Below are 13,427 nucleotides of genomic sequence, written 5' to 3'. Positions count from 1 at the left end.
AACAGAATACAACACGTATGTCGAAAAGGCAAGTGAGCTGAAGTATGCATATTCTGTCTTCCTTCAGTCTTTGGTTAAGCTCTGCTCCTAAGGAATGATGCCAATTCCAGAAGGGTTTTCAGTCTGTTGAATATGTAGCAAATTGTTCTCAGAGAAAGCATTCAGGCTAGCAGTAGAAACTTGGTTAAATGTGAAGTGAAGATTAGATTAGAATGTTGATTAGCACTGGTAACCAAGGATTAGTGAATACCTTATGTGCCTTGTTTGGAAGCACTTATGAAAAAGAGTGAGAAACATAACCTACAAAATCAGAAGCCTATTAGTTCAGTAACATTTTTATGTTTCCAGTGGACCAGGGTAGGTTGAGATTTCCCCTACAATAGTAAGAACCTTCTGCAACTGGCATTTTTTTTTTCACCAAGAAAGACTTAACATGCTTAGAAGGTTCTTTGTATTCTGGATGAGAAACCAATTTAGGGAGAACAATAGGGAGAACACTCAAAATCCTAAAAATTATACAAATTCTTATGTAATAGATAAGTAATTACATTACCCAAATCAAAGAAAATCAGGTGAATTCAAACTGGTCAATTTTGAAACAAAAAATAAATGACAAGAAAATTACCCTATATTCTTCAGCATTAATAGTATTAATATCTAATCACATCAGTATTTGATAATATTGTTCAATTGGCACATTTCCTTACTCTCTCAATTGTGTACTCATGTCTCTTTCACAGACAGTCCCTTCTACCTTTTCTCCCCAAATATCTGCTTCTTTTCTCTTAAAGCCTCTTGCAGTCTCATCAGCAATGCAATTTTGAGCAAGCTGGCAAAGCTCTCTAAGCCTCAGTTCTTACATCAATCAAGTGATAATTTGAAGATTATAGTTAAAGTCTTATTACTTTTCACTGGATGCCTTCTTTACAAAGAGCTAGAGTCTAGACCCACAGACAATATTTCAGTGCAGACCACAGGAAAGGTTAAGTTTTTGAAGCATTGATAATTGTTTGGACTTGCCCTGAAGGAAAACTTAACCTTTCTAGACCTATTTATTAAGAGATAAGAATGTTGAGACATAAAAAAAAATATGATGTCAGTATTAAACCATGCACTTTGAGGCAAGGGCAGCACATGCAAATGGAAACGCCCTATAAATTGCTCAAGAGATGAAATTAGGACTCATATGTAAGGTCAGTATCAGAGAGCTGGACAGCGGGGCCACTGCAGTGAATATTGTAACTGGTGATTGTGCATCATGAGAACTTTTTGTTAAAACATAGGGACATTATAGTTTAATAGACTATATTAAATCTTTGTTTTTACTTTTATCATCTCTTGCCTTTGTTCATTAGTAATATAAGTTTTTAATAAAGCCTTTATTTATTATAGGTCTAAATATGCTACTATGGAAACAAATTCAATAAACATAATGGCTGTTATTAGACCAATTAGTTCACTGTGCTTGAAGAATTTACTTAAAATAGTGGATCCCTTTTGACACTAATGAAACCCACTAAGATACTTGCTTGGATATTCAATGTCTGCCAGGAATGACCAACAAACCCTGCCCCGAGGCATGAAAGATTACTCTACACTTTGCCAAGAAGGAGAGGAGAAGGCTTGGAGGTCAACGTTCAAAGACGAAGACCCCGTTCACCTCACTCCTATTCTCTTTTCTTGCAGTGTCAGGCCGGTCACAAATCTCAGATGGCTTGTGTACAGAGGGCGGACAACATTTCAGGTACAAAAACAAAGGGTGGTTGACTTCAAGGGGAACAATCAAAAGAAACTCATCAAATCAGAGATATATGGCAAGGGTCTTTGTGTCCTATTGTTTTGCTAAACTTTGTATACAAGGTACAGAACAGAGTTCTCCAAGGACTGCAGAAACATCTGAGAGGGCCGGCCCCCAAGCATTCCACAATCAGGCTGGTTAGACAGGCATCTCAAGAGACCCAAGGCCCTCCCAGGCTTAACTGCAGCCCACCTGAAATCTCTGAGCTACACTTCAGTTAGCCAAGCATTGTGTATAATCTCATCATCCTCAGTAATAACCCCAACAAATGGCTAAGCAGATTCTCCAATTTTACATCATTTCCTATTTCAGATTACCTATACCAATATGCCTCTTGGATCCCACAAGAAAAAAATCCTTATTTCAGATTGCACTCTCAGTGCAAAATGTATTAAAGAACATTTTTCCAATGTGATTTGTTAATGGATGGCAACAGTGAATAATAACAAAGGTTTGCATATTCTGATTAGAATAAGGAATATTAGCAGGCTAGAATTAATATGAATATTAATACTACAATTGACTACTAAAATAGACTGTAATTTACAGAAATAAATATGCTTCTAAATAACTTTTTACAGACATTTTGAAATGCTAAATTAAAACATGAAATAAACTGAGTTTTCAGAAATAATGTCTCACTTCTACAGTGAACTTTACTAAAAAAATGTTATTATTATATCTTGTGCTTGAATGAGAGTATCTACTTCAGAGTCATGAGAAATTTGCATCTACAATATGTATTTTAGCTAATATATTTTTTGCATTATAAATATGTATTTTAGCTAAATATATTTTTTCCATTACAATACACAGAGCCTTCGGTATTAAAAATGCAGACATTAAGTTTACCTAATGGGAATATTATTTATTTTTTCTTCTTGTGTTATAGACTCCTTATTGACTTGTACAAACTATTATCAGATGTGGATGACTATATTGTATACATTATGCATAGAGTAATAAGCAATAATACTCCTCTCAGTGAGGAATATACATGAACTATTAGCTTCTTATAACCAGAATCCCTTTAATGGAGTTTAAGCTTTGCTGAAAATAGGATATACACTTCTGAATTATAGGTAAAAAACTGAGAGTTTTTCCTCTATGGTCAGGAACAAGACAGAGATGTCCACTCTCACCACTGTTATTTACAAAGTAAATAGCCTCAGCAATCAGACAACAAAAAGAAATAAAAGGCATCCAAATCGGCAAGAAAGATGTCAAACTTCTACTATTTGCAGATGGCTTGATACTCTATATAGAAAACCTGAAAGACTCCACCAAAAGATTGCTAGAACTGGTACACAAATTCAGCCCCTGTGGAAAACAGTATGGTCGTTCCTTAAAAAGCTGAAAATAGAACTACCCTATGATACAGCACTTGCACAAGTAGGTATTTACTTAAAGGATACAAAAATACTGATTCAAAGGGATACATGCACCTCAATGTTTATAGCACCTCAATGTTTATAGCAGCATATAGCCAAATTATGAAAAGAGCCCAAATGTCCATCAACTGATGAATGGATAAAGAAGATGTGGTATACCACTTATATATATGTAATATATCATATATATGATATCAGATATCATATATATATCTATATATGATATATATTCATATATGTCATATATGTATATCATACACACACTTACACACACACACACACAGACACACACACCGGAATATTACTTAGCCATAAAAAAAAAAAGAATGAAATCTTGCTATTTGCAAGGACATGAATGGAGCTAGAGAGCATTATGCTGAGTGAAATAAGTCAGTCAGAGAAAGACAGATACCATATGATTTCACTCATATGTGGAATTTAAGAAAGAAAACAGAGGAGCAAAAAAAAAAAGAGAGAGAGAGAAGGAAGCAAACCAAGAAACAGACACTTAACTATAGAGAACAAACTGATGGTCACCAGAGGAGAGGTGGGAGGGGGGAATGGGTAGATGATGGGATTAAGAAGTGCACTTGTGAGGAGCACGGGGTGGTGTTGAATCACTATATTGTACACCTAAAACTAATATTATACTGTATGTTAACTAACTGGAATTTAAATAAATACCTTAAAAATAAAATATCAATAGATATTTCCAATGGAAAAATATTCTTTATTTGTCTCTTCACCATACACTTACTAAATCCATGATATTTGCCGAGACTTTGTTTGATACCAGTTATAAGGTAGTAGACAAAACAGGTTTAGCACCTGTGACCCAGCATCTTTTTGCAAATCAAGATGTATTGTAACATAGCCACTCTAATTCATTTATATTTTATTTAAGACTGTTTTACTTGAAACAGCAGAGTTGAATAGTTGAGACGATGTTGTGTGCAAGTGTATAACACACAGTGCCTCTTTTATAAAATATTTTCTCAATTATTTCTTTAGAATATGAGATATACTTGCAAGATAATCCTCAGTCTAGATTTTATTAAATTATTTTTTCCAACACAAAGAAGAGGAACAAAATCAAAGACCTGAAACTGCTCAAATTCAAGACTTACATAAAACTACAGTATTCCAGACAGTGTGGTATTGGCAAAAAAATAGACAAGTAGATCAATGGAGCAGTATAGAGATCAGAAATAGACTCACATAAATACATTCAACTTATCTTTGACAAAGGAGAAAGTACAATACAATGGAGAAAAGATGGTCTTTTCAACAAAAGGTATTGGAACAACAGGTCATCCACAAGCACAAACATAAATCTAGACACAGACCTTACTACCCTTCACAAAAATTAACTCAAAGTGGATCATAGACCTAAAGATGAAATGGAAAACTATCAAACTCCTAGGAAATACCATAGGAGAAAATCTAGGTGACCTTGGTTATGGTGATGACTTTTTTAGACACTATACCAAAGGTATAATCCATGAAAGAAAAAAATAATAAGCTGGACTTTATTAAAATAATAAAAAAAAAAACCTTTTACTACGTGAAAGATTATGTTAAAAGAAAATGAAGACAAGCCACATACCAAGACAAAATATTCGCAGAAAAAAATATACTTGATTAAAGACTGTTAACCAAAATATATAACTAACTCTTAAAACTCAGAAATAAGAAAATGAACAATTTAAAAATGAGCAAAAGTGGGTCTCCTGCGCTCCTGGGTGGCTCAGTCAGTTAAGCGTTGACTTCGGCTCAGGTCATGATCACACAGCTTGTGAATTCAAGCCCCACATCAGGCTCTGTGCTGACAGCTCAGAGCTTAGAGCCTGCTTCAGATTCTCTATTGGTCTCTCTCTGCCACTCCCTGACTTGTGCTTGCTCTGTCTTTCTCTCAGATATAAATAAACATTAAGCAAAAAAAATTAAAAATGTGCAGAAGTCTCAAGCAGACACCTCACCAAAGAGCTATATAGAAAGAAGACAAGCATATGAAAAGATACTCAAGATCATATGTCATTAGGGAATTGTGCATTAAAACAATGAGATAAGTGCACACCTATTAGGATAGTGAAAATCCAAAAAAAAAATGAGCAATGCTGGCAAGGGTGAGGAGCAACAGAAACTCTCCTTCATTGTTGGTGGAAATGCAAAGTTGTGTGGCTACTTTGGTAGACAGTTGGCATTTTATTACTAAACTAAACATATTCTTACCATATGATCCAGCAATTCTGCTCCTTGGTATTTTTACCCATAGGAGTTGAAAACCTATATCCATAAAAAAAATGTGCACATGTATGTTTATTGCAGCCTTATCCATAATTGCCAAAACTTGGAAGCAAACATGATGTCCTTTAATAGAAAAGTGGATAAACGTTGGTATGTACAGACAGTGGAATATTATTCAGTGCTAAAAATAAATGTGTTACCAAGACATTAAAAGACATGGCGGAATTTTAAATGCTTATTACCAAGTGAAAGATGTCTATCTGAAAAGGATACATACTGTATGATTCCAACTATATGACAGTTTGGAAGAAGCAAAAACAATGGAGACAGTGAAAAGAGCAGTGGTTGCCAAGGGCTCTGGGGGCGAGAGGGATAAATAGAGCACAGAGGACTGTATGATACTACAACAGAGGATACATGTCACTACACATTTGTCAAAACTCATAAAGTGTACAATGCCCAGAGTGAACCCTAATGTAAATTATGGATTTTAAATAATTAAAATTTTTTAATTGGAGAAAGGTAGTAGAATTTGTATGAAATCCCATGTAACAATGACTTCACTATAGGAAAGAATAAATTTCTGTAAATTTGGTTGAATTATTAGTAACATAACACCAATATATTTGTAAAAAATGAAAATAGGGGCGCCTGGGTGGCGCAGTCGGTTAAGCGTCCGACTTCAGCCAGGTCACGATCTCGCGGTCCGTGAGTTCGAGCCCCGCGTCAGGCTCTGGGCTGATGGCTCGGAGCCTGGAGCCTGTTTCCGATTCTGTGTCTCCCTCTCTCTCTGCTCCTCCCCCGTTCATGCTCTGTCTCTCTCTGTCCCAAAAATAAAAAAAAAAAAAAAAAACGTTGAAAAAAAAAATTAAAAAAAAAATGAAAATAAATTATGGTTTTCTGTGCATTCATTTGACAAACTGTTTGCTATCATCTTGAGCAAGATCACCTATCACAAAGTATATTAGGTTTGCAGAAAAACCCAAGTATAACCCCTAACAAAAACAAAACAAAAAAAACCATGGTGTCACAGGACACATTGTCAATATTAACTACTAACATGTTTATCTCCATTTTGTAAATATGATGTATTTTTTTTCTTTGTATTTAGCTTTCTGTTAGGCTGATACTCACTTGGTTTGTATTAGTCCTTACTTACTGGCAGTTCATACCTGGCATCTGTTTTTATTTGATTATGCCTAATATCTTACCAGTGACAAAAGTTTTAGTATCACCCCATTTCATGATGATTCAGTAATTTTTAGATTATCATTAAAAGCTAACTCAATGCTGGAAGTAAGAATATCTTCTCCACTTCAGGAAATGAGAATAAGCAGGTGAAAGGCAAATACCTCTATGATAAATCTTCATGATTATGAATTAGAAAGTGATTTCTCTGGACTAGTCAGTTATAATCTCATTAAATCCAGATGATTATCTCATATAAATCTCATAACTTCTTGATATCATTCCAATATCATTATTCTAATTTTAGTGATCAAGAAACAAATAGCGGGACTAAATTACTTGGAAAAACCTGTTTGCTGGTGGTTGATAGGCAAAACTGAAGATAGGAATCCAAATCTATGTAGCTCAAAAATCTGTGTTCTTTACTACACTATTCATAGTCTTTTCTATCAGAAATTATTTTAACTATCCAATCATTGGACAGTTTTTTTCTTTGCTTTAAGATTGTTTTTGTAATCCATATAACACATTTCTAAGTATATACTATTATCTTGTGCTTATTTGGTTATTGTTTGAGTATTACAATATCCATTAGAGATCTCAAATAATTATGTGTTTTCAAGTGGACACAATGAAGTGTGATGTAAATATTCTAGAAGGAATAAAGTGAATTGCAGATCTCCTCAAATCTGTTTGATTTTTGTATTGATATCTTGGAATACAAAGATTAAGAGCTAATTTTATAAGACTCTATCTAAAAGGCTAACAGTTCAGCAAGAATGTATTTATATAGAATGCGTTCATTGAAAGAGCCTTCTTAGTTTAGATATGACAGATTTCTTTTCTTGGAGTCTTTTGAAGCACCATGTAAAGTCCCCAAATCTTTGTATCAACTTTGTCTAAGAGCACCAGAATGAGAATGATAATAATGTGACCTCAAGAGGGTTATTACGAACCCCACACTCTACTGTTTACCCTCCTCACTCAACTATAGAGTAAATTCAATTTTCCAACTTTCTAAATGACCAGCTAGCTACATTTTCTTTTTAACAAATGGCTAGTTGATATAATGGAAAACCATTTTATTACTTTCTAAAGAAACTCTTTAGAGACCCTTGAATAATATTTCTATATGGAAAATGATTACTAGCACTGTTTATATGTCACCAATTTCAGCTTCACATTCCTAGTTCTGATGACATTAAGTTACCTTTTCACTTCAGCAGCTTGGGGATTGGGTCTACTATGTTCATTCAACAGAGAAAATCCTGAAACCAATGTGTAATTTTTCACTGAAAAAGTGAATCCAAACAAATAAAATGAATAAAAATGACTAGCAGAAAGATTCCTACCACGGAAAATTACTTTGACACAAGCCCAAATAGAATCTATTCATAATTTCTAAAGAAAGTGGAGTTTAAAAATATACTACTATATTGAAAGTAATCTATATCCTTCATATTTTCATTATGTAGCCCCCTGAAAATTATATCCTTACCCTTGTGTTTGGGCAAAAGTTTTATAACTGATATCACTAGTTTCTGAGACATTAAAATCTATTTATCTATCTGTATTTTTATGGCTGTTATTTGATTGACATAAGAAAGCTACCTAGAAGAATTCTTGTACTAAGAGGAAAACATGAGTAACTGATTATTTTCAAAATGTTTTATAAATGTAAACCATTATTAAGACATTTTTTAAAAAGCATTTTAAAAGATCAACTACTGCTTAATTTACAAGACACTAACAATTTTGTATTACATATTTGGCATCAAACAAAACAAGTTATACTGTAATGTGGACATAAGTAGGCACACAATTTAGCTACAAATTTCATTAAGTGAGCTAAGCAGTGTCCTTTTAGTGCTTGGTCTCTCAAGAGCTGATGTAAACACATTAGATTATCACATCAGCCATATTAGATATGAGTTATTATTATCTCCCCTTTTTCTAGCTGAGAAATTATTGTACAGAAGTTAACATCCTTCCCAAGATCATACAACTGATAAATGGCAGAACAGAGATTTGAACTCAGGTAGTCTAACTTCATAATAAACCATAATCACCATCGTATAAGCATTGCCTCCTTCTATACATGGCAAAACCAGAGAAAAAGATATGTCATTTATTTCCCAAATAAAAGCTTACACATCTCAGAGCTAGGAGGACAAAAAACCTTACTATCTCACTTATCAAATATTTGTTGAATACTTACTATGTGATAGGATATAGAAGTGCCAAGGATATGGCCTTGAACATGACAATGCTTCTCCTCATAGATGTTAGGTTTGTGAACATATCTTTAACTTTAATGTTGACCCAAGCCACAATCCTGATTGAACTATTCCAATTCTAATTTTATTTGCCATCAGGACAAGATAGAAAGTGTGACACAATGGTATTTTTATTTATTTTTTTTTCACAATAGTATTTTTAACAGTAACTATGAAGACAGGGTCACACTTGTGACAAAATTTGTAAGCTAATCAATAGGCATACCTTGAATATAAAAGGAAATGACAATTCAAGGTTACATATAAATTCAAATATTGTGTGGCATCCTTTGTATAAAAGGAAATAATTTCACTTTTTGTTCAATTACACTTGACTCTGTCAGAATACTTTGCTGCAGGAAAAACATATCAAGGAGAAACTGATTTTCAGACAGAATATGACACTGCTTAAACTGAAGGATCTTTCCCCCTCACTTCTGAGCTCTTTGGAAGTTAAAAAAAAATCTTTTATGATATTTTTGTTTAATTTTTAAGTTCTTAAAACCCGATTCTTTATATAGACAAGCAATTCAGTGGGTACATTTGATTTTTTTTAACTGCATAGGATAAATAAAAAATCTAAGGAATATATTAAATTATACTTTATCCAAATAGGTCTTTTATAATTAGGATTGGTCAAAATGATTACCCTCACTCATTTCACTTTTAACATACTAGTTTGAGACATTTGTACTGATCTGTATTTTAAATAAGTTTATTCTGTTTCAATTTGATTGATATACCTCACAGATGTTAAATTTTAGGTAATTATTTCTATATCTTGCTCTCTACTCACCATTGGGAAGATCTAGAAGCCCACTAGTGCTGATGATCACATTTTTCATGCCCCATGTCTCTGGCGACAGTCATGAGACTAAAATCTGGCCAAAGGAATGTAGGGCAAGTTGGTGAATACTGTTTTCAGTCTTAGTCACTAACTCATCTCACACCAACCACACAAAACCTTACAGCCCCAATGCAGAGGACTTGTTCAACCAATTATGGCAAATTTATGCATAGCAGGCACAATATATCTTATGCAATAATACTATTAATCATAATATACAAGTAAAGGAATATAGAAGGATAAACACCAAACCCAACATAGGATGATTGGGATCATGATTGTTCTGTATATTCTTTTGTCATATCCATATTTTCTGATTTTCTTATGATGAGTTTGTTCTACTTTCCGAATTAAAAAATGTTGTAAATTTAGCGGGGAAAGAATAAAACAGAATGTAAGTTTTTGTATTGTAGCATGTTTGATGGAATTTTAATTTAAGGTTTGGGCAATGATTTCTTGCAAAATAGTAAAAACCACATTATCATAGCTATCGATTTTTATAATCTTTGTGTTCAGTGTATAGGCCTTTTTTTTTTTAACCAACTTTATTCCATCAACAATTTTCCTATTGTAAGAGATTCATTTCTAATTATTTACTATTATGAGTGTGTTTTTTGACAGAACTATTTAACTGGAAACTATACCCAATTTTCAAAACTTAAAAAATGTTACAACTAAGAATTACAGGGACGAATTCTGATGAATAAACATTAAAGACATCAAAATGTCTAACTTTTGTAATGTCATATCCTAACTGAATATATGAAGGATACAAATGAAGTTGAGCCATTTGAAGAAAAGCTCTGCATAAGAATGATAAAAGCAATCTTAAATCTGATTTTTAAAGTATAAATTAATGTAGCTTTATATTAAGTTTCTCTTGAGAATGAAAAAAAAAAGCCAAATAATAACATTGGAAATATATAGCAAAATCTCTTTAAAATCTTCCTCCTGATTGATGTTCCATTCAGGTTAGTTCTGTTATTCATATCTCATTTTTCCATAATTTCCCAAACCCTTTCCCAGTCACTTACTATGTCCTAATTCTTTCTCTTCCTTTATCTTTTTCTCTCTCCAAGCACTAGCTATACAAAGCTTACTACCCTTTTTGTTTCTTAATTTTGTTTTTTAGTTTCTTCAAATCTGTAACTCCCTGTCCAGTGCAACACCAGACTGAAATCTGAAGCAATACCAAAAAAGAAGAGAGGAATGGAAAGAAACATTTTGGCAATATTTATACACTTATACTTTTAATATTTTTAATGTCACCCCAGATAAAAACTCCTAATTGGAGGTGCTTGTTTTTGACCAAATTGAAAGCACAACCAATGTTTTCATTATTTTTGTTCTAAAATTTTTAGCCAAATGAATATTATAAGAAGTGTCACCTACCACAACATACAGACATTTTTGAGACTCCAGTAGTTAAATAAAGTGAACAAAAGTAATGTAATTAATTTAACCACAGGTCAAAGAATTCTGTCTTAGATTTCCTCTTTTAGGAATTGATTTATAAAGATTTATTAAAATCAGGAAATCAAAGACCCAAAGTGAGATATTTACCTAAACAAAACTTATTTCTTCCTGCAGATGAATACAGTTTGATGTAAAGTTTTTTTTCACTGTTCTAGAACTTTACATAGATGTGATAATCCAGAATGTTCCATGTTTGGATCTGACCTCTTCCACATAATGCTTTGTGTGGATCAGTAGTCTGTTCTTTTTTATGGCTTAAGAGTATCTCAGGATATGAAAGATGTGTATAATTCTATAAAGATTCCTGTTTTTATCTTACGAGTATATCAAAGTTCAGCACCCTTTTTATTTTCTTGGGAAAGAATCTTTCCCCAATTGAATTATATTGGCACCTTTATAGAGTTTCAGATGATTGTGTGTGTGAATGTCTTTGTGGGCCTTCTGTTCTGTTCAGTTGATGTTTATGTCTATATTGATGTCACGTTCTCTTGATTGCTATGGCTTTATAGTGTATCTTGAAATCAGGTTAAGTTAGGCCCTCCACCTTTGTTCTTTCTTTCTTTCTTTCTTTCTTTCTTTCTTTCTTTCTTTCTTTCTTTTTTTAATTCTAGGTTCTTAGACTTAACCCTAAATATTTGTCTTTTATTTAATTGTTGTATATTGAGTGGCGTCTGGGTTAAGCGTCCGGCTTCGGCTCAGGTCCTGATCTCTCGGTCTGGGTGTTCGAGACGGGCATTGGGCTCTATGCTGACAGCTCAGAGCCTGGAGCCTGCTTCAGATTCTGTGTTTCCCCATCTCTTGGCCTCTCCCATGCTCATGCTCAGTCTCTCTCTGTCTCTTAATAATAAATAAATGTTAAAAATTTTTTTAATTATTGTATATTGATTTTATGTCCTATGGCCTTGCTAATTTACTTATTTCTAATAGGTTTTTATAGATTTAGGATATTCACTTATATTAAATACATATGATTATTATGATTCAAGAGAGTTTTACATTTTATAATCTGTATGCATTTTCTTCCTTTTCCTTGCCTTAATGTACTGGGTGGAACCTGCAATGAAAAACTAAATGAGAGCATGAGTGGAAATCATTGTTTCATCAGGAGAAAATATTATAGTTTTCACTATTTTTTTTGTTTTTGTTTTTGGGTTTTTTGACTGTATGATTTGCTTCTATTTTATTTTATTTTATTTTATTTTATTTTATTTTATTTATTTTTTAATATAATTTATTGTCAAACTGGCTAACATACAGTGTGTAAAGTGTGCTCTTGGTTTTTGGGGTAGATCCCCGTGGCTCATCACTTACGTACAACACCGAATGCTCACTATTAACCATGGTGACTGCTGCTGATTTTTCATACTGTCCTTCATCGGGTAGAAGAAATTTTCCTTTATTACTAGTTTTCTGGGTGTTGAATTTGGTGAAATAGTTTTCTACATTCCTTGAAAAGATCACAGTTTTTCCTCTCATGATAGTTTGGTTAGATTTGTGTAACAGTAATTCTGGCTTTATAAAATTAGAGTTTCTTTCTCTTCTTTCATTATTGGTATTAGTAGTTTGTACCATTTATATTTTCTTAGAGATTTATTGATTTTACTGAGGTTTTCAAACAACCATCTTTAATTTCATTGATTTTCTATATTGCTTGTCCATTATATATTTCATTGATTTTTACTTTTTCATTAATGATGAAGAGATAGAGTGCTTCAATCTCTTTTGATTAAGTCTTTCATCATGATGAAGTGTTATCTTTATCCATGAAAATATTCTGTTTCTTGTAGTCTACTTTTTTTTTCCTGATATTGTTAGAGTTACTACAGTGTTCCTTATAATTAATACTTGTATGGTATGTCTTTACTTTCTCATTATTTTATGTTCAATCTACCTTTATTTATATGCAGCAAATCATGTGGTATTATCTTTTTTTTCCCCCAAGTACAATGACTGCTTCCTTTTAATTGTAGATTTGAGTATCAGATATAGACGTGCTTTGGGTAGAAATGGATGTGAAGGGAAGCCATTTCTGTTAAACATGCAAAATTCCCTGCCCTTTTTCATAGTTGTATATTTAAGATGAACTGTGTGGCCTCTTATTCTCAACCAAGTGCTAAATTTAATATTTAATGTGCAAATGTCCAAGAAAAGTACCAATTTCGTAGTGCATAAATAATAGAAGTACAATATCAATTAAAAAAATT

General features: G+C 32.9%; 1 protein-coding gene across 1 annotated transcript in view; it reads right to left on the bottom strand.

Moving 5' to 3' along the window:
* The window catches only part of CDH9 (cadherin 9), a 176,728-nt gene extending 165,389 nt beyond the window's left edge, over nucleotides 1–11,339 (bottom strand). Inside the window, exons 1-2 of the mRNA XM_042997256.1 lie at nucleotides 11,311–11,339; nucleotides 9,697–9,781 (exon numbers count right to left, since the gene is read on the bottom strand). The gene's annotated coding sequence lies outside the window, so the exon portion shown is untranslated. The remainder of the gene's footprint in view (nucleotides 1–9,696; nucleotides 9,782–11,310) is intronic.
* Nucleotides 11,340–13,427: the final 2,088 nt, after the last annotated feature.

This window comes from Panthera tigris, chromosome A1 (genome assembly GCF_018350195.1).
Source record: "Panthera tigris isolate Pti1 chromosome A1, P.tigris_Pti1_mat1.1, whole genome shotgun sequence".
NCBI lineage: Eukaryota > Metazoa > Chordata > Mammalia > Carnivora > Felidae > Panthera > Panthera tigris.
This window is presented reverse-complemented; position numbering and strand designations above follow the sequence as displayed.